The sequence below is a fragment of the Dermacentor albipictus genome, chromosome 7 (genome assembly GCF_038994185.2).
Source record: "Dermacentor albipictus isolate Rhodes 1998 colony chromosome 7, USDA_Dalb.pri_finalv2, whole genome shotgun sequence".
Lineage (NCBI taxonomy): Eukaryota > Metazoa > Arthropoda > Arachnida > Ixodida > Ixodidae > Dermacentor > Dermacentor albipictus.
Genome location: NC_091827.1, coordinates 106,845,883 through 106,871,886, shown reverse-complemented (window position 1 = coordinate 106,871,886; position 26,004 = coordinate 106,845,883). Strand labels below are relative to the sequence as shown.

At 42.9% G+C, this 26,004-nt stretch overlaps 1 long non-coding RNA gene across 1 annotated transcript; it reads right to left on the bottom strand.

The window, feature by feature from the left end:
- Window positions 1–982: 982 nt before the first annotated feature.
- Window positions 983–23,616, bottom strand: LOC135901803 (uncharacterized). The gene is made up of 4 exons (XR_010564269.2): window positions 23,419–23,616; window positions 6,226–6,425; window positions 4,791–4,872; window positions 983–1,109 (listed from the first exon to the last, which is right to left on the bottom strand). It is a non-coding gene; the product is annotated as an uncharacterized lncRNA (long non-coding RNA).
- Between the last annotated feature and the right edge of the window lie 2,388 nt (window positions 23,617–26,004).

The following is a 26,004-nucleotide window of genomic DNA, read 5'->3' as shown; positions in this document are numbered from 1 at the left end:
ACTGTGCCCGTTTTTAAATATTTTAATTACTCTTCTTCCAAGTTTTTGAAAATATTTCACGATTTAATAAACATTTCTCAGACCTTGGTTACAACGAATGCGCCAAATAAAACAACGGACGCAGGAAAACGACGGGGGACAACTACGTAGGCGCTTCGTGCGTTGTTTTATTTGGCGCCTTCGTTGTAATCATGTAAAACCAACTCGCCCACCAGCACGTGCTCAGACGTTGGAAAATCGATGTTTGGTTTAAAGTATGGAGTTTTACGTGCCAAAACCCCTTTATGTTTATGAGCCACGCTATGGGGGGACTCCAAAAATTTCGACCGCCTGGGTTTCTTCACGTGCACCTAAATCTATGAACACGCATGTTCTCGCATTTCGCCCCCATCGAAATGCGGCATCGATACCCGTGGCCGGGTGTCGATGCCGCGACCTCGTATTTAGCAGCCCAACACCATAAGCACTAAGCAACCACGGCGGGCAGCGATGTTTGGTTCTGACGAGTCGTTCTATTTTGCCTGGCTACGCATCATTCTTCTTTTAGATGTGTTCTGTGTAAAGCAGCGAATAAATGTCGGTAGGAAATTAACGGTTTAGTCGTTGACAGATTATTTTTGTTCTTTTTTAGCAAAATATTATTAAGTAAGCTACCTCGCGAGAAAAAACCGGTGTAGTGATAGTTTTTTGAAAGTCACACGTAGTAAGTTCCTTACGGAGCCCTGAATGGGGCCTGCCCTGACGCCACTGCACTCGTAGCCGCGTGAGCTGATTTAATGTGATCCAGTGTGTTGTGCCTGACACATGCGCTCGTCCAGAGCTCATAGAAACAAAATGCAGGTATTGAAAATATAAGGAGGGTAATATTACTATTATAAAGAGAGAAGTTTTAGGTTGTTCTCTCTCGTTCAGTATTCGTTCAAATCAAACTCCCGTTTTTGTTAGGGGGAATATGTCAATGTGGAGAAACAAGCAATACCGATAAGTATGCTACTCTTTTATTGTGCTGCACGAAGAACGATACGTCCTTATGTTGATTTCGTATTCTTCTCAAGAGAAATAACGAGAATTCAGGTATGGATTTATGTGCTCTCGACTTGTTGGCTGACCTGAAATGAAAAGAAAAGCAACAGTCAATGGCAATTTCTGCGTTGTAAAGAAATATCTGAAGGAATATATTTGTAAATTTGGTCGGCAAGGCAGGGTAAAAATCAAATCAGCCATATTAATAAGCCACCTCCCTTCATGGCAGTGCAATTTCAATGAAAAGAAACGCGGGGCCTGTATTAGCAGCCATCGGCTCCAAACTTGGGTGTGATAAATATACAATAGCCATGAGGTGGGCCATGAAATAGGTCATCAGCTTTTGACGAGGCATTTGAGCACTACTAATCGCACCTGCACAAACCACGTTAAGGCTGCTTCTTGAGAAATTCATGAAAGTGCTGGGCAACGCCAACGCATACATCCTGTACCTCTGGTCCCGCACGCCATACCATTCAAACATGCTAGCTCGAGGAGCGACAGCTTCGCCATTTCCTCTTATATGCTTCGCCATGAAGATCCTGCAAAGTTGTGGGGCATGGAAGACAATAACATTGAGGTTTACCTGTCTTCGTGGAACAAGATTAGTATGCAAGAATGACGGGATAATACCAAGACATTCACTAGCATGATCTCTTACCGTTCGAATGGGATAAACGTAAGGTTTAAAAACCACAAAGTGCGCAATAAGACTTGATCGACCTACAAAGCATGATTCTCGGAGATTAAAATTCGCGCTGTTCTACGTATTCGGGCGCTTAACAGCTTTGCAGCGATTAAAATTTTGTTGTCACAATAGTAGCTCTATAATGAGTACAGTCAATCTTTCCAAGCCTGTCAATTCTTTTATAACAAATAGAAATATCAGTTATAACGTCTTTCCGAAGCTCCTGGCAATGAGCCATCGTACTTTTAGCAGTCCATAACACGTGACAAAACTGCAGTGTGTTGCGAAAGCTAGCCTGGTACCGTGACCACCCACTCAGATGATTACGAGCCATTCCTAACCAAGCATTGCAAGTTAAAGTGCTAGCGCGTGACGAAAGGGATGAGAATCAAATAAGTGATATTCATAATCCCTATTCAACTTCTCATGCAGTATGGTTAAGAAAAAAATGTTGCATAAATAATCAACATGATATTGTAGCGCGAGAGAAAAGCGAAACAGGAAGATTCTAAGCGACACACAGAAGCTAAAGAGAAAAGCGGCGCTACGCAGAAAGTTGCATTAAGCTGGTGGGCCCCAAGCCCTTGTTGCGGAAACGGTAAGGATCACCCAAGACTAATGTTGCCTATGGTGGCTAAGCGCCATATCTGCACATTTCTTACTCCACATTTCAGGTTACTCGATAGGTGTTACGTGCTAACCAATAAGAGAAAAGAATAAGGGACACTGCAGGGCTCATTTCTTTATACTGGAAACACCAAACGCTAACAGGTAATATATGATAGAAAAAGTCGACAAGCAATTACCAGATTCTGGAAGAGTTCAGTTGCCATGTGCTTTCCTTTTATCGATTTTCTGTTGACTTCAAGTGAAATTCAAGTATGTTTGAGAAGAGTGAATAAATAATATAGTGGTCAGGAGTAGAGACGTTAAGATAGGCCCACGGGGTACGCATCCCGTAAAATATAGCACTCGAAGGTCATGGTAACCACAGGGTTTACGCAATGACTACATGAGACAGGGCTAATACATCATCTCGTAAAGACAAAAAAAAACGCGACAATACTAGTGGTATTGGAAAGAAATCGCAATCTCTAGTGGTATCTTTGGTCACTGAGCGGCGTCTGTGATGTAGGAGTACGCCATATTTTTTTGTTACAGATGATTTATGCCTTCTGATGTTTAGTGAGAAGTCAGTGCCTCTAGAGATGAGCTTCTACGTATATATACATATATATATATATATATATATATATATATATATATATATATATATATATATATATATATATATATATATATATATATATATATATATATATATATATATATATATATCTGTGTGTGTGTGTTTTCCTGCCAGCTTTAGTAACAAGGAATCAATGTGGTATGTGCATACGTCCTTCAAAAATGGGCACAGTACGAGGCTTGATGTGCGCGTCTAATCGCAAGTTAGTTATTGCACGTCGTGCTTTTTTCTGAAAGAAACAATATTTACTAATAATATACTGATTTGTTGTAGTCCATACGATGCGGTAGGTGTGAAGTGTGCACGGAAAGGTTTGCTGTGCCCCATATACATCATTTATTCAGTACAGTGTCTCATCTGTGAAATAAGTCTTCAGCGGCTGTCGAGGTGGTTGCAACTAAGAGAACATGGAGATCGTCAGTTGCCCTTATTCTTATAAAACAGATAATTTCCTCTAGGATTCTCCCGAAATAACTGCCTGGAAAATGCGAGTGGCTAACAGAAAGGTATGTCCCTTGGTTTTCCCTATTATTCTCGCTCATTGCATAGAAATTGCACACATGTTCGTACCTTTGATCTCATGAATTAGAATACGTGGATTGATTGGCTAGTTCCCGGCTCCAAAGTCCACCTGCTATGTGACATACATGCTTGAAATGATATTTCACGTATGCTGCACTGGCGTTAAATTGCACTGGCTAACCCTCCCAAGGCTGAATGTAGTACATATATAGAAAAGATTACGAATTGGGCGAAGGAGCACCGCTGTGATATCTAAATTGCCAACGCCGCATGTACAACCCGAAAACTGTAATCAGCGACTATTTGTCTATCCGCACACTTTATTTCCTTTCTGTATATATTGCAATATTTTGATTAGAAAAGACTGGGAATTCGCTTTGTGATACCCTTGGCTACATTTCATTGTGAGTGTATGTAGTTGCGCCTCATATTACACTTATCAAGCTCTGAGCAAACTGATCGTCAAGGAAGAGTTCTTGAGTGTTATTTGAAATGCAGTCGTGTTTTCAAATGTAGGAAACCTCTTTGCGTCTAGGAAAAATAACCTTTACATTTTAAGTCCAGTTTTCACATGGCCAATTGCAGCAAACACTCTCTCACTAATCAGTGCTCAGTTCTATTAAAGCTGCGTCAACGTCAATAATTCAGTGTGCAAGCCGGTTGCTCGCTTGCACAGATTCGTCGCTTAGAAGGATTCACTTTAGGCCGGTATCACTGCCAGACCTCCAGCTCCGTAAAACTCCGTTTTTAGTACGGAAATCATGACACAAGTTTAGCGCCTGAAACGTGTGTCTTCATAGAGAATACAAATTGAGCGCAATGTTTCAACGTGAATTACGCAGGAGAGTGAAGCGGTTTGTTCTGCTGGGGCATGCGCAGCAGACATGCTGATTTCTAGAAGGGTTCAATTCTTAGGCAATAAGAAAAAGAATTATTGCGCCTTACGTAGCCACTGCCTGCATTAATGTTGTAAATGGTGCCACCAATTTTAAGTAACTGTAGTCAGGCTTGCTGCTGAGCTGCGTTATTTCTCACGGGCCCAAACCCGTTTGCATCACACCAGAGATCAAGGTATACCTTCGTCAATAGAAATGCAGCTGCATGATGTTTTTTTTTCAGCCGCGTATATTTGTCCTATGCGGTTAGAGCTCCGCACTGAGTCAGAGACGTAGAGAGAATAAAATATTTACCATGCCTCCCACGTGCATGAGTAATTGATACAGAAATATGGCATAATTTGAGTCTACGCCGGCGCCGCATGCGATTTTTCTGCTTTATACATGCGAAATCTAAGGGAAAAGGACTCACAGTAGTACACCAGTGGACAATTACCGCCGAAGCAGTAGACTTTGAAGGAGGCACATCGAGTTCCTCGCGGGCAGGTCGTTCTCTGTAGGAAGCCGACAGAAAGCATGATATTCTCATCAATCATATATTTTAGGACCTTCTGCCTTAGCAACCAAAGGGGTTGAGCTGGCGGACAAGTGACCGAATTTGTCGCCCTTAATAGTATATGGGGATGCCGTGAAAAATGCTGGGGCAGATTGTCCAGTTCAACTTTAATTTCTTCGTCAACCACGCGAACGCTTAGCACTGCGTCACAATTTAGCAATAACTATGAAGCAATTTAGGTACCATAAAGAAGGAACAATAAATTCTGCAAATCTGGCGTAAAGGGCATATTCGTTTCCTACCCATCAGGTAACCGTTAATTTGGTTGTGAAGTGCTTATTAATATCTAAGCTTGTTTTGCAGGTTGAAGCATCTAGCATCGTATTCAAGGTGCGAAGGGAAATGCTTGTTTTCTAACAAGCAATTGAATTAAGAATCGCGAAACACATATCAAGCCTCACTTAAAATATCCGACATGTCAGAGACAGAGCGGCTCCTTGACAGGGTGAGATTGCGAGAGGAACAGCGGTGCCATGTTCAGTTCTCGTTAATGGCGCAGACCCCCCTGAAAATATAAAATCCAAGTTGCTCCTGAAAACGCGCTAATGTTTTAGTCTTTTTTTTTATTGGACGAGCCACCTCCACCTCTACGAAGGAGCCATCTTTGCAAATGTATTTCTCTCTCCAGGGCGTGTTGAATTCGGCGTTGAATAGATTCCGGTGCTCTGCTACAACATTGCACCAAATAAAGAAGGCGATAGGTGTTGCAAGAATGCTCTGCGATCTCTTGAGTTAGCTTCCTTCAATGAAGAGTACCCTAAATAATTCCGGAATGCTGCAGCGGCGCACTTCAGTAAAGAATGCAATTCTTATATTTTCTAAATATTGAAGCCTCAGAGCAATAAATGGAATTTCTGGGATTATCTCTGCTACGGGGATCAAACATATATTAGAAAACATAAATGCAATCAATATAGTGGGAAGGGCTTAGAGGACAGGTGTTTACTGATATCGATTGATATGAAATTTCTTTCTGCTGTAAAAACTAGGAAAGTGTATGCATTACTTAAGTCAACATTTTCAATTGTGCCTGAATATTTTTTACAGGCGCCAGCGTAACCCTCCTTCAACACACTTCCAACTTTCTCAACAATCTACAGTAATGCACCCGCAATAGCTCAGAAGAAAGCTAAACTGCGATTATAAAGAGATTACGAAAGGGAAAGTTACAATAAGTAACGTAACTTGTGTTTCGAAAGCCTTATTTTTAGCTTTGCAGCGAATCTTCTCAAACATCACAAAAAAATTTCGCTACATAACAAGAAAAAAGTGAATTCCGAAGTTTATTTACCCCACACTTCTGTGCATCAAATGTGAAGGAAGGGTATCCTGGACGAGGCCAAACGGTTCTCTGAGGGCGATTTGGTCTGGCCAATCCAAAGTAATAATTGTTGCTGTAGGAGGGCGAATAATCACCGAAATATTGTACTCGGGTGGTGCGTTCGAATGGCAAACCTATGAAATCATCTTCAACATGAAGCATGGCACATACTGAAAAAAAAAAACGAAGAAATTGAAGAAATGTGATCCACACAGATAAATTATTAACTACGCAGATTCGGTAGTGTCTCCCTGAAAGAAATCGTTCTACTTAAAGTACATTTTTTTTCTGATACGGTTGCCGAACTAGGGGTTACTGTCTTTCTTGAGCCTTACGAATTAGTGCTAACCGTGAAGAAAGCCATTGATAGAACAGGTGCGAAGTACTCGACACCTTTAACTATGCGAGCATTGCAGAAGATAATTAATGAATTATAAATTGGCTTATCTCAAGCTGTGGCCAAAAAAACCCAAGTGAACATAAAGTTTACAAAAAATGAAAAGAAAGAAAAAAAGCGTATAGGATGTTCTCAGAAATGTGTTGACAGTGATAATGCATTGAAAGAAAAATCACATCGCAGTTTATCTATGTTGCCTTGGATGAAGGCAATGACTAAAAAGCAGGTCTGCAATGTTAGTCTGGTTATGAATATAATTAGCTATTCTCATGTAGGGAATGCTTTCGTGTAATTCCTGCACACCACATATCAGTGTTACTGAATGCTGTTCATAAAATTTTTACAATCGCAAACAGCATGATGTGGAACACTTGTGCACCCGCCCTGATATTAAACTTTCGGCTTGCATACTGCACATGGTTTCGTGAACAGCTCAGTACCTCACCAGATGTCAAGCTGCATGTTGCCACCATGAATAAATTTCTGCGTCAGCTATATTTCTACACCCATTATGAGAGCGCTCAGTATTGTTTGCAGAAACGACGCACGGGCGCGTAAAAGTTGTTTGCGCAGAATATGTAGAATACACGTTGCTAGGATAAATGCTTTTGTCTCCTTCCCTAATGAGTTATATTAAGAGTATTTCAGGGAGTTAGCCTTTTCAGCAATCACAAAAGCGATTATCTCGTCTTATGCCTCTAAGCACAATATTGACATCATCTTGTATTTCTTTGTGGAAATAAAATGATCTGGCCAAGAAACCACTAGCAGAAATATTATTTTATCCTGCAGTACAAGACCAGTCATAACTTCATTTTTAAGGAAATCAAACAGAACAAGTAGACTGGAGTTGCGCAAATGTAGCGTCGAAATTGCTGGTTTTGTACGATAATGTTTCAATACGTAGCGTCAATGCATTGTGTAGTCTGACAGTTCGCCGCGCTGCGAATATATGCTTCTGGAATTTAGGAGGACAGTTTTAACCACCTGAAAGGATATTAAATATAATGATTGGTAGAATTCTATGATGAGTCCGTCTAAAAATTCAATATGAAGCCAGAAAATTTCTTTCCTAATAGAGGGCGAAAATGCGCACTTTATCCACATGGTACGTGTGTGGGGTTGACAGCTGCCATCCGGTGTACAGGGACAAACAACCATTGTCCGCGATAACAATGGGTACGCCGGCGCAAAGCATTCGACGAGCCCGTCTGCTTTCGCCGTTCTCCACAGGCTACACATAAAAGGGAGGCGTTAAACCTAAGCCATCCGTACCTCAGGCTATACTAATAGGGTGATAGCAAACAGTATGCGACGCCCTAGTACAAACATGACCAGTGAGGTGGAAGGTGGCCAAAGCGGACACAAAACGAGACGATGCGCCACTCGTGCGTTATCCCACAGGCACGCCCAGCCGTCCTTCCTCGGGACCCCATTGCCGCATTGGTTATGCCGTGCCAGGCATCGCGCACACCATTTAACCTGTGCCTTCCTGAACGAAAACTCGCAGATACGTGCAGTATTATAGGGCGCATGGTGTGGTGTGGAATGTATATGTTCCGCAATGTAAATTTCTTCATCTCTGTGCTGCTATCCCTCAAGCATAACGAAATATCTAACGCATAAATGTCAGTATATCCCACGCCCCCCCCCCCCCCCAAACAACATTCAACAAACAAATTTTGCGCCACACCATCCGCCATATGTAGGACAGTTAGCGTTCCGAGATGTTCCGCTTAATTTCTTGCTTTCAAGCTTTCATGAAATTTCACAAAACTATTCTGAAATGTGGGCTGTACGCCCTCTGACGCTTGTTCTGGACTATTTCCTTTTTTTCATTAGCAATATGAAGGTGAACGCGAGAATAAGTTCATATCACAAATGAGTGGCGATGATAAAACAAAATAGGTCATCAGTTTATAAGTCAAGATCATTTGTGAATTTCTATTCTGCGGTGAAGAATGAAAAAAATAAACACTTGATTAAGTAAAGCAAATCTGTTTAAATTACAAACAAAAGGGTTTCGCCCTTAAATGATGAAATGACCATGCGGCATCCTTTATTTCCTTGAAGCGATAGCTAAACTGATGTTGAAATTCAGTTTGATTATTGCCCCTTTCATTATCCTCCAGCAAATAAAGCTCATTTTCATTTCATTCCCATATAAACTCCTAAATCGTATCACCGATGTAGATAATGCCTTAGTATGATTATTAGAGAACAAAAATCACTTTTATTGAAGCGTTTTGAAGCCGGACATGCGTATTCGTAGCCCTGTCTGATCTAATCGCGCTGTTTGAACTTCTGGGCCGACCACACATCAAGAAATCTTTATAATATGCAGTATACAGGGCGTTTTTTTCCATCTACACCAAAGTTCTAAAATTCGAAAAATACACATCACGGTAACATTACGTTACCATGTGAGAGTTGGATTTCCAGCCTTTAGATATAGAGTAATTTTTGCAATTACGTGCGTAATTAGTTTATTTACGGTAATCAACTTTCTAATTATCAATAATTGGTGGCTACGGTAAATGAGTACTTTGGTTCCCGTCCTCGACACTACTATCCAGACGATCAAATTTTGAATAATGGTCTGTCATGTGGGAGCTAGGCGAAGAAGTCCTTGAAATCGAGGGTGGCTGTAAAAAGAGCGTCTCTGTCTCAGTTGTAGGCGCCCCATACCTTCCCCCCCCCACTCCCCCACCGCCTTTCATCACGTCTCCGAGGTCACCACCGGTCCGGCCCCGCGAGCAGCTTGTGTTATTTACTTTCTGTCTGCGGCGCTGGCTTAGCGCTTCAGTGCCGGTGGGCCGCCAAATTTACTTCGTCATGCCTTTGGGCGCGACGTGTCCACTTCCACCGAGGAAATGCTGTTTAAGGCTTTTTGATGAGAACGACGTCTAGTGAAAATTGGATTTTTCCTGGAAAGCTACGAGTTGTGTAAATGAAAACGCGTTAACTAAAACAGATGGCAACATAAGTCACCGAGTGAAGGAAAAAAAAAAGGAATACCATATGGTTGACCCTACCGACTCACATCTAAGCGCCAGAGTGGAGTCGGCGCTACAGCGACAATGTGGCGCCAAACGGAATGACGCAGTAAATTTGGCGGCCCGCTAGCAGTGAAATATTGGGCCAACGCCGCAGACAGCTGCGTTGGCCTAGTAGATAACGCAAGCTGCTCGCGGGGCCGGACCGGCGGGGATCTCGGAGACTTGATGAAATGCGGGGGGTGGCGATATCGACGACATATACACTCTTTTGCCAGCCAGTTTCGGTTTGAAGGAGCCTGTCAAGGGGAAATAATTGTGCGCGTAGCTCCCACACAAACTCCACTATTCGAAATTTGATCGTTAGAATAGGTACTGTCGAGAACGGGCTCAAAGTACTAATTGGCTGTAGACACGTATTGTTGATAATTATAAAGTTTACCTTGAAGATAGCCTTGAATTGAATCCTTTTCAGTAATTTGGTTAAGGTGGCGGTAATCAACGCAGAAACGCCACGAGCCATCTTCCCTTTTGACGAGCTCGACCAGCGACGCCCAAGGACTCGACGAGGGCTCCACAACCTCAACCTCTTGCTACCATCTTGTTTCATCATCATCATCATCATCATCATCATCATCATCATTAGCCTGGTTACGCCACCTGCAGGGTAAAGCCCTCCCCCATACTTCACCAACTACCCCGGTCATGTACTAATTGTGGCCATGTTGTCCCTGCAAACTTCTTAATCTCATCCGCCCACCTAACTTCCTGTCGCCCCCGGCTACGCTTCCCTTCCCTTGGGATCCCATCCATTGAGTGGACACGGGAACAGTGCTTGTGGCACCTCGCGTAATCGCCTTGTTTTCACTATGCAGGTCTTGCATTTTATCATCTTCGGATGGTCATCCTGCTCATCCGGTGAACCTGCACCGTCCCATTTACTTGTGCCAGCCTCAGGCATGACCGAAGCCTATTTCAGCGATACGCCAGCCGCGATACCGGCCTTTTCGCTCGACGCTTCCTTCGCCCTCCCAGCCACATCGACACAGCCATCACCAGGAGAGGCTGATTTAAGCTGCCGACCCATTGACCTACACTTCAGTGGACAGGGGAACAGCGCTTGTGGCACCACGCCTAATCGCCTTCTTTTCACTATGCAGGTGCGTATAATTGCCTCTCTTAATGCCAAAAAATCTTATAAGCGCTACCTGGTACTGTTCCCGTGTCCACAGGTGTTATTTGACACAGCGTACGACTGTTTTCCTGTTATCCTACTGTTATTACTTTCGGGGGATGTCGAGATTAACCCTGGACCTAACCCACCTTCCAAATCTCTGCTTGATATTGAATCGCTTCCTCCTAATCCTTCAGAACAAATGAACGTTTTATTCAAACTGCTTAAGGATCTTCGCACTCGATCGCTCGAAAATTTGAAAGCACAATCCGACCTAGCTGCTCACGTAATGTAAATCAAAAATGGCCAGAAGAACATTGAAAAAAAAACTGGTCTCCAAAATCGCTTAGATTTACTTGAAAAAAAAAACTTAAAAACGTTGACCACGTAACCAAAGAAATCTCAGAAGTAAATCACAAGGTAAACAGTACGACCTGTCGCTTGGAAGCGCTTGACTTACGCCTCGTTGACTTTGAAGACAGATCCCGCCGTGATAACCTAATATTTCGCGGTATCCCTGACACAAAAGAATTACGGCAAGAAACCGAGACCAAGTTAATATCAACGATTAAATCATTCTGCGATACATTTCCAGATGACGCCCTACATCACGCCCATCGCCTCGGCCCTTCCGGTCCTAACAAGTATCGCCCCACAGTTGCAAAGTTTTCACAATCGAAAGCCCGGGAGCAAGTGTTCGCGCTGCGTGATCAAATCAAACAAAATAACCTTACAATTAGCGAAGACTTCTCGGTTCCCACCCGCGTTGCTCGCAAAAAGTTAACCGAGTTCGGTACCAGTCACCCTGGTTCCTCCAACTTTAAACTCCGCTACAATAAATTGTTTCTGAACAATAAGTGTTATATTTACGAAGCGTTTACCAATAGCGTCCGTGAAAGAGCGCAGAGTGCATCTGGCACATTGCAGAATCATTCGGTTCCACTACATGCGTTACAATAGGGAAGCGTAAGGGGTAGTGGCCTAACATCACAAAAAGCTTTACCGTACTTGCCTATTGTTTTTACATATCTAAGAAGTCTTGTGAATAAATTTCATTCTTTATCTTCGGCAATCAACACGTGTGATGCAAAAATTATTGCCTTGACAGAAACTTGGCTTCCTGCACATGTGCGCGATTATGATACCTTCTGTGGCGCCGGCAACTTCGCTGTCTACCGCTGTGACCGATCTGCACGTCGAGGAGGAGGCGTCCTTCTCGCAATTTCTAAAGATATTCCATCATTTGATATAGATATTAACACTGAACTTGAAACCAACGTGGGCTTGCCTAACTCTCGGTCACACAAAGATAATCTTCGGCGTTTGCTACCGCACGCCCTCGTCATCTACGACTTTCACTGAACAGCTACACGATGCTATTAATCTAATTTTTTCCCGTTTTCCTACAACACCATTATTCTTACTCGGCGATTTCAATTTTCCAAATTTAATATGGAATACGCATCCACCCACCATAAAGCCTTTTTCCGTTCAGGCTAAAGGCTTCTGTGAACTGTGTTCCCTGTTTTCCTTTTCCCAACTTGTGACTCAGCCTACCAAATCATCAATCAGAACCGCTAACACGCTTGACTTAATCCTAACTAATCGACCAGAACTTGCTTCCTCTATAACATACCTACCTGGTATAAGCGACCACACCTTACTGACATTCGGTTTAAAAGTCTGCTATCCCAAAAGGAAAAAAGTTAAGAAAGTAAAACGCCTTTAAAAGAAAGCCAACTTTGAAGCCAATAGCAATGAACTATCGTCATTTATTCAAACATTTTTTGTTGATTTTGAGAACCGTACGGTCCAGTCAAATTGGGATATATTTGTAGAAAAGTACGCCTATTAACTGAAAAGTTCATTCCTAATCGCATCATCACTTCTAATCCTCAATCCCCTTGGTAGAACTCTTATATAAAGCGCCTAACAGAAAAAAAAAACGTCTCTATCGCTTAGCTAAATCATCTGCAAGTAAAACAGCTCGGAAAACCTATAACATTGCCAATCATCTGTACTTAACTGTACTAAAATATGCTAAAGACAATTACTTATCCCATACCATAACTGACATGCTTACGACAGATACCCGAAAGTTTTGGCGCGTCATTAACCCGTCTTCTGATAGCTCGATTACGTTGAAAGATGAGTCAGGTGAAGTTATTTCAAGTGAACCTTGTGCAAAGATTCTCAGTGAATCATTTGCAAATAAGTTTTCCACTTCATCGAACATTGATCTACCACACAGAGAACACTACAACTATCTCATTATGCAACCCATAGTTCTTGACTTTGCAGGTATTGCTAGGCTTATTGATGATTTGCCTTTAAACTCAGCTCCTGGTTAGGATACCATTAATAGTAAATTTTTGAAAAACACTAACACATACTGTTCTGTAATACTTGCTAATATTTTCCAGCAATCAATAAACACCTGCACTCTGCCTGCTCAATGGAAAATAGGGAAGGTGGTTGCGTTGCATAAGTCTGGCAACAAAAGCTCACTCCTGAATTACCGCCCGATTTCGCTTACCCGCACCTGTTTCAAACTTCTTGAACATGTCATATTTACTAATCTCGTTAACTTTCCTGACTCGAACTCATTTTTCACCTCTGCTCAACATGGTTTTCGCAAAACATTCTCATGTGAAACCCAACTAATATGTTTAACTCATAGATTACACCGTATTTTAGACCACGCCTCCTGTGCCTACTGCGCATGTTTAGACTTTAGCAAAGCGTTCGACAAGGTTTCCTACAAACTGCTGCTATTCAAGCTGAGTCTTTTAAACCTTAACAGTAACCTGGTGAAATGGATTGAGTGTTTCCTTACTAACCGTCATCAGTTTGTTACTGCAAATAATAACGATTCATCATTGACTGAGGTTCGTTCTGGTGCGCCTCAGGGATCAGTACTAGGGCCCCTACTTTTCCTTATTTATATTAATGACCTACCTTCTTTACTGACATCTCAAATTCACTTGTTTGCTGAAGACTGCGTGATATATGGTGAAATAATTACTAACGACGACACTAATGCTCTTCAGTCTGACTTGGACTATGTGATTGATTGGTGTAACACTTGGCTTATGGAACTTAATATTAATAAATATAAGATTATGCGCGTACAGAGGAACAACAGTACTCTTCCTACTTACTATCTAAATAAAATTCCTCTAGAACCCGTTAACTCATACATATACTTAGGAGTTCATATAACAGCAATTCTAACCTGGAGCATTCGCACTGAGTACATAATAAGTCAATCTAATAGCGTGCTCGGTTACTTACGCCACAAGTTTTGCAAAGCCCCACCATCCTTAAAGTTACTACTTTACCAGTCATTAGTGCGTCCTAAATTAGAATACACTGCAGCTGTGTGGGACCCATACCATGAAAACCTTATTTCTTCACTCGAGCTTGTCCAAAATAACTCAGTCCGATTCATATTTTCAAATTATAACCGTACCGCTAGCGTAACATCAATGAAGGACAATCTATCTCTTCCATCACTTACATCTCGTAGAACAATAGCACGTCTGACATGATTTCACAAATTTTATTGTCATTCCTCCCTTCACAGTAACTTCATTTCTCAGCCTCATTACCTATTGAGCCGCATCGATTATCGCCATAAGGTCGGGCTTCAAACAGGCAACACTAACTCTTTCAGTCAATCTTTTTTCCCAGATCATCACGGCAGTGGAAACACCTTCCCTGTGAAATTGTATCTATTGTCGACAACAAACTGTTTCGTTAGGCATTAGCTAACATTGTATAATTAGGAATGAATAACATGGTATTTGATTTACTTGCCGTACTTACAAGCGACTAATGACGACACTGGTTAACATTGTACTGACAGGAATTATCAAGATGCTACTTTGTTTGCATTGACTGTCATACTTACAAGTATTGGGCAAGATATTGCATAGTGTTGTATAATTAGTAATTACTAACACGCTGCATTGTTTATTTTCCGTACTTTGTTGTTATACTTCCCGTTTTCCTACCCCGCTCTGTAATGCTTTCGCGCCTTGAGGGTACCATAAATAAAATAAATAAATAAAATAACCCTTAATCACCATCGGTTATCTTCCCTCCTGATTACATGCCATACCCACACCCAATTCTTTTTCTTGATTTCAACTAAGATGTCATTATCTCGCGTTTGTTCCCTCATCCAATCTGCTCTTTTCTTATCCCTTAACGTTACACCTATCATTCTTCTTTCCAAATCTCGTTGCGTCGCCCTCAGTTTAAGTAGAACCCTTTTCGTAAGCCTCCAGATTTCTGCCCCGTACGTGAGTACTGGTAAGACACAGCTGTTGTACGCTTTTCTTTTGAGGGATAATGGCAACCTGCTGTTCACCATGTGAGAATGCCTGCCAAACGCACCCCAGCCATTCTTTTTCTTCTGATTATTTCAGTCTCATGATCCGGGTCCTCAGTCACTACCTGTCCTAAGTAGATGTATTCCCTTACCAGTTCCAGTGTCTCACTAACTATCGTAAACTGCTGCTCTCTTCCGAGACTGTTAAACATTGCTTTAGTTTTGTGCAGATTAATTTTTAGACCCACCCTTCTGCTTTGTCTCTCCAGATCAGTTAGCATACATTGCAGTTCATTCCCTGAGTTACTAAGCAAGGCCATATCATCAGCGAATTGCAAGTTAATAATGTAATCTCCATAGACTCCTATCCCCAATTCTCCCCAATCTTGGTCTCTGAATACCTCCTCTAAACACGCTGTGAATAGCATTGGCGAGATCGTATCTCCCTGCCTGGCGCCTTTCTTTATTGGGATTTTTTTGCTTTCTTTATGGAGGACTATGGTGGCTGTGGAGCTGCTATAGATATCTTTCCATCTTGTTTATTTTTGGTGAGTAACTTGCCGCTCTGCCGCGGACACGCGATATGGTCGGCGGGGAAGGGGAACTGCATCACTAGTGTTTATTCAATGCTTAACAAGTGTGACCAAGTGGTGATTGTCCGTGTCAAATATGTCGCGGTAGGAAAGGAAAATGCGATATTGGGCGGCTGTTTGGTCAGGTTCAAGGTCCAGAGCGACCATGTGACGTAATGGGCCGTCGAGGTTCAAGGCACCCTACATGTAATCAGGAGGATCTGGAGACGCGTCGGCTGCAAAAGCAGTGACATGGTCGTCTGTCACTGATCGGAGCGTGGCCACCGCTATGCCTTCAGGTAACACTTGCTTTGTCAAGCCAAAATTGATAACGGGGAGACACATGCGATTAGCGGCAAGGGTTACGATGGAGTGTGGCACAGAGATGTCGCGCTCCAGGAGGGCATTACGAATAGGTGCGATGACATAGTCGCCATGAGGCACGGTTGCCGTTGAGGACCATTCGACGAAGGTTAGGGTTTTCGAGGTGAGCGAAGAAACGCTGTAGTGCAGAGGGTGTTCGCTTGATCGGGGCGAACGTCTGAAAGATGAGGAAGGTAGAGGCACAACCGCTGGAACACTCGATTTGGGCAGAATGCGTCGTCAGAAACTCGAGCCTGAAGACTAGGCCATGAGGGCAACTGGTCAGCACAGTGAACAGGACTGGAACTTGGCGGCCAGCAATTCCTGTGCTATTAGCGCACATACCCCTGACGGCAACAGTGGCGCGGTTGGCGACGCGTACGGCTCGAATGATTGCAGGCGCAAGAACGTTTTTTAGGTGACCACATAGGTTAGCCCTCATTATGAAAATTTGGGCTCCAGTATCAATTAATGCCGTCAACGGATCATCTACGTCTTCTTCAATTAGGTTCGTGTTGGTGAGAAGCGTCACTGGAGGATTTGGACAGGGCGAACGTGGTGCATCACTACCTCCAAGAGCTGTATGGCCTAGTTTTCCGTCCGGGATGTACTATAATTGGTCGGCGACGAATAGCGGCGTAGCTGGGGTGGCAGGGACCGACAGCGCTGAGGGGATGGCGAGCGAGCAGGACGACTGATATCCACGGATACGTCAGAGGTCGGAGGCATATGACGAGGCGAGTAACGGCGCCGGTAGCCATATGGGTAGGAGACTGGGAAAAGGAGCTTGAATACGACGATGTCCAGGAGGTGCGATGGTGGCAAGCGACGTGGCCAATGCGGTGGCAACGGAAGCAAATGGGCTTGGCGTCCGGAGTTCTCCACTCGGCAGGGCTGCGGTATCTGCGATGGCAATACAGATCGCCTTGAGGCGGAGCAGTCGCACCGGTTGGGCGTCAGGTCGAGAGACAGAGCAGGCAACAGAAAAACTTATGATTGTAAATTCTTGCCGGACAACTGCCTGAATGCGGGAGATCGCTGGGCTGGTTTGTCAATGATGGGTTCAAGTGCGCTTGAATATAACGGCGCAGGACTTGTTGCCTCGAGTTCCCGGTGAACATTACGTGTGACGTGTTCGTTAAAAGGGGGTGAAGCGGTAAGGTCAACGCAAGATGGCGTCGCAGCCGTGTTAGGGAGCCGGGAGAACAGTGCAATGACGCGGCTGCTTTTGGCGAGCTCAAAGCGGTGGCATTCCTTACAATGACGTCGATGGTGGACACATTGTTGAAGACCAATAAATTAGAGGCGTCCGCGATCCCTTCAAGTACATGGCCGTCTTTGTCAACCTCGGTCATTTTCTCGTCGAATTTCCGGCAAAGAGCGAGCACGTCTTGTATGTATGAGACATACGATTTAGTCGAAGACTGAACACGGGTAGCAAATTCTTTTATAGCAGCCAGCTGCGGACCGGTGGGATTTCCAAAGTGGTCGACGAGCTTCTCCTTGAAAGCATGCCAGCGTGGGATCTCGTCCTCGTGTGTCTGGAACCAGACACGAGGAGTTCCGCCCAAGTAGAATCAGACTTTGGCTAGCATCATGGTGGGGTCCCAGCGGTTGTTTTGTCTAACACGCTCATACAGGTTGAGCCAGTCTTCTACGTCGACATTATTTTGGCCGGAGAATATGCCAGGATCGCGGGGATTGGTAATCGTAACGTACGTTGTTGTCGGGGTCGCAGGAGTAGAAAAAGACGAGGTGTCATCACTGGGAGCCATGGTGGAAAGCAGGACATTGCCACCGCTGCAAAGCTCCATGGCGAAAACGGTGAACGCCATCCTCCACCACAATTTCACGGGAAGGACGAGTCAGTAAGGCGAGCAACTATTTACAGGTTATATTTACAACAGCAGTTGCAGCGCTGATCGGTTAGATTCACAGCGCGAGCCCAATTCTTTCTTACACCTCTTATTGGGAGTGATTGCGCCCACGCGCCCTGTTCAAACAATCGAATATAACACGTGTGGAGCAGTATTTGTACCTGATTTCAAACTGTTCCATGCAATATTACTCTTGTGTTCAAAATATCAAGCTATTCTTACAATCAATGGGTGCTGGTGTTTTTAGAGGATTTATATTTTCGTATCATAATTGATTCATTCAAGCTTATTATACTGATTTGTAAATTGTGAACTACCGGTGCATATTCATTGAACTCCCTGTGCATATTCATTGTTGAAGGCATTCCTTTGATATTGCTGAGCAAATTGCAAAAAATGGTATGCACGTGCCTTATTAAAACAGCTGTTTATGTTGATTAGCTGGCTATCAGTACGTTCAGCAAGCGCACAATATCCACCAAATCACGTGTTTATGTGGTTAGCTTTAGTAGTCTCCGGTGTTCACATACAAGATGTACCGACAAACCCGTATAACTTTGGCCACACTTGGCCTTTGCGCCATGAAACATCAAATGTTCATTCATTCATACCCTACTTTCGTATATTTGCGGACAACATTCTCTTGCAACGAAGGGAATGCTACGGGGGCGTTGTAGCTGCCCATGTGTTACGGCGCGAAGTAGTCCGCAAGCGTTTGACAGTGCTTTTGGATGCTAGGAAAGGCGCTGAATCGACGCACCTCACGTGCGGTGGCTTCGCGTTTGCCCAGACACAGAAGGGAAAAGCGGCAAAGTAAGCAAACTTTCACATTCAGTGGTGTGTTTTATCTTACTTACTGTATACAATAAGGTGCTTATGTTTTCTCTTCCCCAGCTTAAACTAACGCGGATGAAAACATGGGACTTTTGTCGGAAGCGCTATCAATTCTGCGCACTTTGCATCCGTAGCTTTCGGTTCATTCCAACAAAATGTTGTCCGCGAGTATAGTGGTCATCCATCTTATAATAAAAACGAAAATTGTTGCTATATGTGCTTCGTTTGTTGTGCAGACCTACAGGCCACCGGCTGGCGAAACGCCGCAGGGAAGTGGGTAAGGAAAGAAAGACAGGAGGGTAAGAGAAAGAAAAAGATTAGACAGCTATCAAAATCCGCATCGTAGAAGAATTCCAACCGCATATTTAAAAGCTTGTAATGGCCTTACAAAGGTCCCTTCCCAGAAAGTATTTTTGCAACCTGCTTTAAGCAGGATTCTAGAACTTCTTGAAATAGTCATATCCGCCGGACATCAGCAAAGATATGCGACCGTCTATCAACTCCTAAACGGACTGCATGGGTCTTTTAGTGCGTCTTTCAGACTTGCATTTCGTCTTGGCGAATCGGCATAGAAGAAGACTTTTGTCGCTTTTGAGGTAGCTGGGTTAATGTAATGCTCTAAACTTACGCATTTCATTCCTGTGTTTTTGAGGTGACAGAAACTCGCGCACCTGTGTGTTCTCGCGTATTTGTGCTGCAGTGTACTACGTCTAAGCAATTTGACAAATCTTATTCAGGTTTGTATATGTTCATTTCTTCTTCCGTTTCTTACATATACGTGTCACTTTCTGGCCAGCCACCATTGGTGGTATGTGCCATAGTATAGACATCATAATGATTACCAACACGCGGAAATTATCTCAAACAACTGCTTGGCCGTTGACACGTGTAAATTCCGCATCTCTGCAACTTACCCATTGTGGACATGTCCCATTGTGCCGCACGCCTTTTGACGAACCTTCTGTTTTGGGTATGTGCCCTTTTACGGAAATCACCATCGCCATATTGAACACGCAGACACACTTCTTGGCCGTTACATTATTGTGAGTATGTACCATAGCATTTTAAATCATATAAATCATCAGGACGCCGTGATCATATCACACAGCTAGTTAGCGCTGTCACAATATGTGCCACCTGGTCCTAGTCTAATCCCCATTTGTCGGTGTCCGCCACTGTTTAGAAATCATCGTAGTCAACGAGCGCGAATCCGTAGTTCTTGCGACATTGTGGGTATGTTCAGTCGCATCCAAATCAACATTTCAAGGTTAGCACGCAGTCACGCTTCTTGATCAATCCCACTTGGTGTTTGAGTGCCTCAGTACGGAAATCAAGATTGTCATTAACACGCAGCGATCATATCCAGGAGCTAGTTGGCGTTCGCACGATAAGCGCCACCTGCTTGTGGTCCAATCCCTGGTTGGGAGTTCATGCAAAATTGTGGAAATCATCATAATCCTACTCAAAAGGCCACACGCATGATTCTGTTGTCTTCCGACTGTCCACGCAATCAACTGCAAGTTATACCAGGTGGCTTGCGGAACCTTCAAAAATAGCCTATTATAACACCACGTCTTATTGCAATATCAGTTATAGGAAGGCTCGAGGCATCTTTGCACAGTCACCGTTGCCGGAGTTGTGCTGTCACGGTATCAGCACGCATGTGTAGCCCCTGCATGCAGGGTTATAATCAGCGTCTCAAAGGCAACTCACAGTGAAAACGGTACCGGAACCGGAATTTGAGCAGGAAAGGAACCAAAACTGGCATTCTTGGAAGCCACATTGCTTTACAAGGCACAGCGTTGACGTCACGTTCGGGCCACTAGCCCTGAGGTATTTCTCCGTGCCCCCATGCTCGGACTGAAACAAACACGACAGCAGGCTTGAAGGAAACACAACAGCCGAATGATACCGAAGCCCAGGGGAACAGTAAACGGCGACGGAGCAGTGCGTGAAGGTGTGAGTGCGTGAGTTTAAATAGGGAAAACAGGGGGAAGGCGGCAGCTGGAAGTTCAAGAGGATAAATAAAATGACAACAAGGTGAAAACGGGAAGTGAAATTGGAAAAACAGTGGTACGAGAGCTGCAGGTATTGTTTATTAGGAAATATAAGCTACTTTAATAACCTTTACAGGACAATTATTTTTCATTTAAACCATGAAGACGACTGAGTAAATTTCCATCGTTCCCATTTCACGTGTGCCGCTTCAACGATAACAGGTCAGACGGCTTAAAAGCTAGCTGTCAAGTGGAAAAAAGAAACCTATTAGTATAGCCAGTTTGAGCCGTAAAAGACGCCTACCAGCCTGCAGAGTGATCGGAAAGAGGTGTTCTGTAGGCGGGAAGAATGAAAGACTCGGGCTATAGGTACCTTTGACGTATTCCTCCAACTTTTTTGAACGTACGTTAGACGAATTCGGCCATGTTTTTCTTAGTGCACATCCGGCTTATCTCGTTTGTTTTGGTTTGATTCACTTTTAGGTGGTTGAAGCTTCACGCTGAACAGCTAAATGCATGCTTTGCTCGTGCCAAGGCACATTCCGTGTGTTCCGATGCAGCATGTCTCACTGGAGTGGTACCGGTGCATATTGATGTTTCTAAACCCCGTGTAGTGCTCAGCTTAGTTTACGTTGAAACTAATTAAATCTTTTTATGTCTTCGTAAAACAACAGTTCATGGCAACGTCACAGTGTTTGAGGCTACGGAATAATTGTCTGCGGTCACTATTTGCTTATATGCTAGAATTGACAAAATGCCATTTTAGATTCCTAATTAGAATGGACATGTTAAAATATTTCGTCGTATATTATTACAGGCTTTTCTAAAACGATTGGGCTTTTACATCTTATATTTTTATTGCTCGAAATTCTTAGAAAACGATGCCCCTAAGAGTAGGCTAGAAACTCCCGGCTCGAAACGTGAGACTGAAGGAACATTACGTGAGATCGTTATTACAGAAAGCAGGGTTTGCTATCACGCCGTTATTATATCCTGTTATATTTAAATAAACAACCCTACCGTGTTTCAGGTAAACACTGTGCATAGGTTGAAAAGAAAAAAATCTCTCTGACGCCTAATCCTTAGTTTCATGTCAGTTCTAGAGACCTTAGTGTCGGTGGGGTGTGCCTTACATTCTGTCAACTTGAACTTACGTTACTGCTCTACAACAATGACGTTTACTGACCTCCGAGTTGATTTCACACTCCGCGCTATCGTCTATTAGGCGTGATCTGTTTGTTTTGCTGTTACCTGTAACAATGCTTGCAAAGAACAGCTATTACACATTTGTACTAGGTGTAAATATATTTTGTTTGGTCATGATATGTTCTGATTATCTGTGATTTGCCTTTTCATTCACAGCTGCTGCTCTGCAAGCAGCCTGTGGCTTTGTCAAGCCTGTACGCTGTAACTGCTCTTTTTGTTATAACTATTTACTTTATTATTATTATTAACTGAAAAGAGCATGGTATCGGGAAATATGCTTGTTACAATCGCGCGCGCAGCATCTCTAAGCCCTACAAATCTCATAAGCTTCCATAATTGTTTCTTGTTGATTTACTTTGAACTAGCCAGATAAAACATTGATCTTAAGCAGAAGGCCAATATTAGATTCTTTGAAAATTGAGCAAATAGCCCTTTGCAACCTCATGCTGATATGAAGAATTTTTTTTTTTGGCACGCACGGGGCACTCGCCTCTAAGATGCATATCAAAATGTAGGCACATCTATAGTAAAAATATGTCTATTTTAGTGACTGATACGCAACCGCAGGACACTTTGTAGAAAATTGTATTACAAATAGAATGTAGTAGAGAAACGTACTGGAAAAATTAATGTCGCCTGGAGTAACGACACATAGCCTAATCTTTTTGACAACACAACCACAACATAGGCGCGCTCTCGAAAAGATACTAACGATACAAAAGGAATCAAGCCAATGAAGCAATGCTTTTGGGCGGCGAGCAGCTTTTGTCGTGCAGTCAAGGGCTGCTGCACTTAGATGAAGAGTACGGCATGGTGGCCGAACCTGCCCAGGTGCGCTAGGTGGCGCTACTGTTCCGATAATATTGGAAAGGTATTCACCCAGCGAGACGCGTAGGTAACGCGCACCTTCCGCAAGCGTTTGGATTTAAAGTGGTCAGGAACGTCCACCGGCACAGCAATCGTGATAAGCAATAGGCGTTTGCAGTATTGGTGGAGAAAGAGCAAGGAAGAGATGGATACGGTTGGACGCGTTAGAGGCATTGGAGGCGGTGCAAGCTGGATATCGCAGCTTTTGAGAAGCGTTGAAACGTCTAGGAGATCAAGGCAGAAAATACTAGGATGGAAAGCATCTACGCCATACCTCAATAACTCAAGAAGGAAAGTGAATATTTCTCCCTGCCTTGTTCAAAAGCGTAGACCAAGAAATCATCATCATCATCATATGAAAGTGTCGGAACGCTAATGGTAGAAAAACGTGAGGAAAAAGCGTGAAACAATGCTCGTTCAATCACGTCATACAGCTGATTGTCTTAGCAATACATTCTAAGATCCTTCTGTAAGAATAAACTAACGCACCAATGAGACCGCTTGACAATAAAAAGGAAGAAAGAATCCAATAATGAGAACTCACCTGTACTGAAGAATAATATCTCGAAAATAGCCGTTTTCGTTACCAGAATCATAGTAAATTCAACCTTGCCTTGGAATACCGTGGTCTATTCGCGTTAAACAATCCGGTAAAATTTAGATGCAAGGTTGTAAACCTAAAGGGTTACAGAAACGCCTTAGGCAGAAGCATGCTGCTCTAACGTTGAAAAATACGCAGGCTATTTTATATCCTACTCAGAAACGTGAAATCTACCACGAAAAGAGGCATTGTTTCATTGGAATGGACGTGCAGTAAGAAAACAATGCATATGTTTTAGAGGGCAGGCGTTTCTGTACGTGCGTGCGTGCATTGTGTCTAAAAAAGGGTAGTAGTGTTACGTTCCTATCGACTTGCAAGCACGCTGCATAAGACACAGATGTTCCGTTAGATTGAGACGTTTTTTTCTTGCTATTGCAACTGTCGGGAAGACTGCAGAAAGTGGTCTCATGGCAGTGAGCAAAAAACTTTTTGTCCAGATACGCAGAAATGTTTATTACGTAAGCATTCTTCGGCGAGTACCCCAGAAATATCAGTCCATCCCATGACGCTTTATATCAGCAAATTATCACGCAAAATTGGGCAAGTTATCACGTGTAACTATTATAAAAATGTAATCGCAGATGATTAGAACCATTAGAGGGGGAAAATGTACTTCTAAAGAGTTTAGAATCAGAGACCGCAGTGTACGTAAGCATTATTTGGCGAGTACCCCAGCAAGATTTCACTGTCCCGTGACGCTTTATGTCTACAAGAATAATGCATAATGGGTCAAGTTAAGACATGTAATTGTTATAATACTGCAATAGTAAATGATTGGTAACGTTAGCAAAAAATACTTCTGAACTAGATTCCAAGCTTCGAGAACAGCCTGGCAGGCAGATAGATGCCTGTGTGATTCTCATTACATTTATCGAAGTGACAGTTGTTTCGGCCTAAGTTTACATCACACCTTGATCAAGTCAGGAGGACAGTAAGAAGGTTCTATCAGTTTCCTTAGTTTCCTACACTCCTAGAATAATTGCTCAAGCATTCTTTGGTGAATACCCAAGAAAATATATCTTCCTCGTGACGTCTTATACGTGCAAAATAAACGCATAATAGGTCAAGTTAACACACTTCATGGTTATAATAGCGAAGGAATAGATTGTTGGTTGTGGTAGAAAAAAATAAGAATGGATGAAAAAAGGGTTACGTTACCGCGGCCCCGTCAAGGTCATAACAAACAAGGAAAATAAGCAAATTATCCCGTGTAGAGTTTATAGTAGCACAATAGTAGATAATAGGTAGCCTTAGAAAAAGATTATAAAAAAGAACTGGTTATGTCGCTGTCGCCGCGTGAAGGCCGTAAATAATGAAAATACAGAAGTTCACGTATGTAAGTTATGATATCGTAATTGGAGAGGATTGATAGCGCTAAAAAATGGCGATGACGGTGTCGCAACGTTTAGGTCTTAAGAAAAAACGAAAACAGAAAGAAAGCTATGCTGTGGCAAAAAAAAAAAAACCTGGTTGTGATGGCATGTTGCCTGACTTGATTCCATATATGTGCAATATATATGCATAATTGCTCAAGTTAACACATGTATTGGTTATAATGGATAATGGCATAATAGTAGATTATTGGTAGCGATGGGCGGAAGGGCATAGGTTAGCTAAATAAGTAAATAAAAGCGAAGCAGCAACCGAGCCGAAGAATTTTTACGCCTTAGTGAACAATGCTCCGCATTTCTGTAAGACTTCTCAAAATAATTTTGATCACACTACAAAATTTGCAGCGCATATACGTGACACCTTATCCGATGGGATTGGTGTTGGACTTCTGTGCATGAGGTCGCGGGATCGAATCCCGGCCACGGCGGCCGCATTTCGATGGAGGCGAAATGCGAAAGCACCCGTGTACTTAGATTTAGGTGCATGTTCAAGAACCCCCGGGTGTCGAAATTTCAGGAGTCCCCCACTACGGCGTGCCTCATAATCAGAAAGTGCTTTTGGCACGTAAAAACCCACAATTTAATTTTTTCCAGCGGGATCATTAGTAAGCTTTCGAGAATTTTTAAAGACCATCTGTTGGAGATAACATAATACTAGTCCTGGATCTAGATTATTCGTGAGGGTGGACATTATTGGCACGAGAAACGTAAACGCACACTCAATCAATTAAAATATTTCTAATTATCGGCTTATATAATTATTTTTCGGCACTCATTACAATTTAAGAATTGCAGCCGATGAGTTTGCGAGTTGTGTTCATTTGGAATGCATATCCAGAACGACACCACTTCGAAGGCATTCGACATCAATATCGACATGAAACTTACTGTTTCAGTTCTTTCTTTATAAAAAAGCGCTCTTTTATGCATTCAAGCAGAAAAGTAGGTGCAACACCCATGTATTTCGTCCCACATTTTGTGATATGTTGTCGCGAAACTGGTGTCATCCTGGGGATTTACGTTAAGTGAATGCGTTTCGCTAACACATCGGCTACAATTCTCAAATTAAAATGTTTGCCGCAAGGTTTAGATTAGGGAGGTAATTAGTGCATTGGTATTATTTATTTTAACTTGTTTC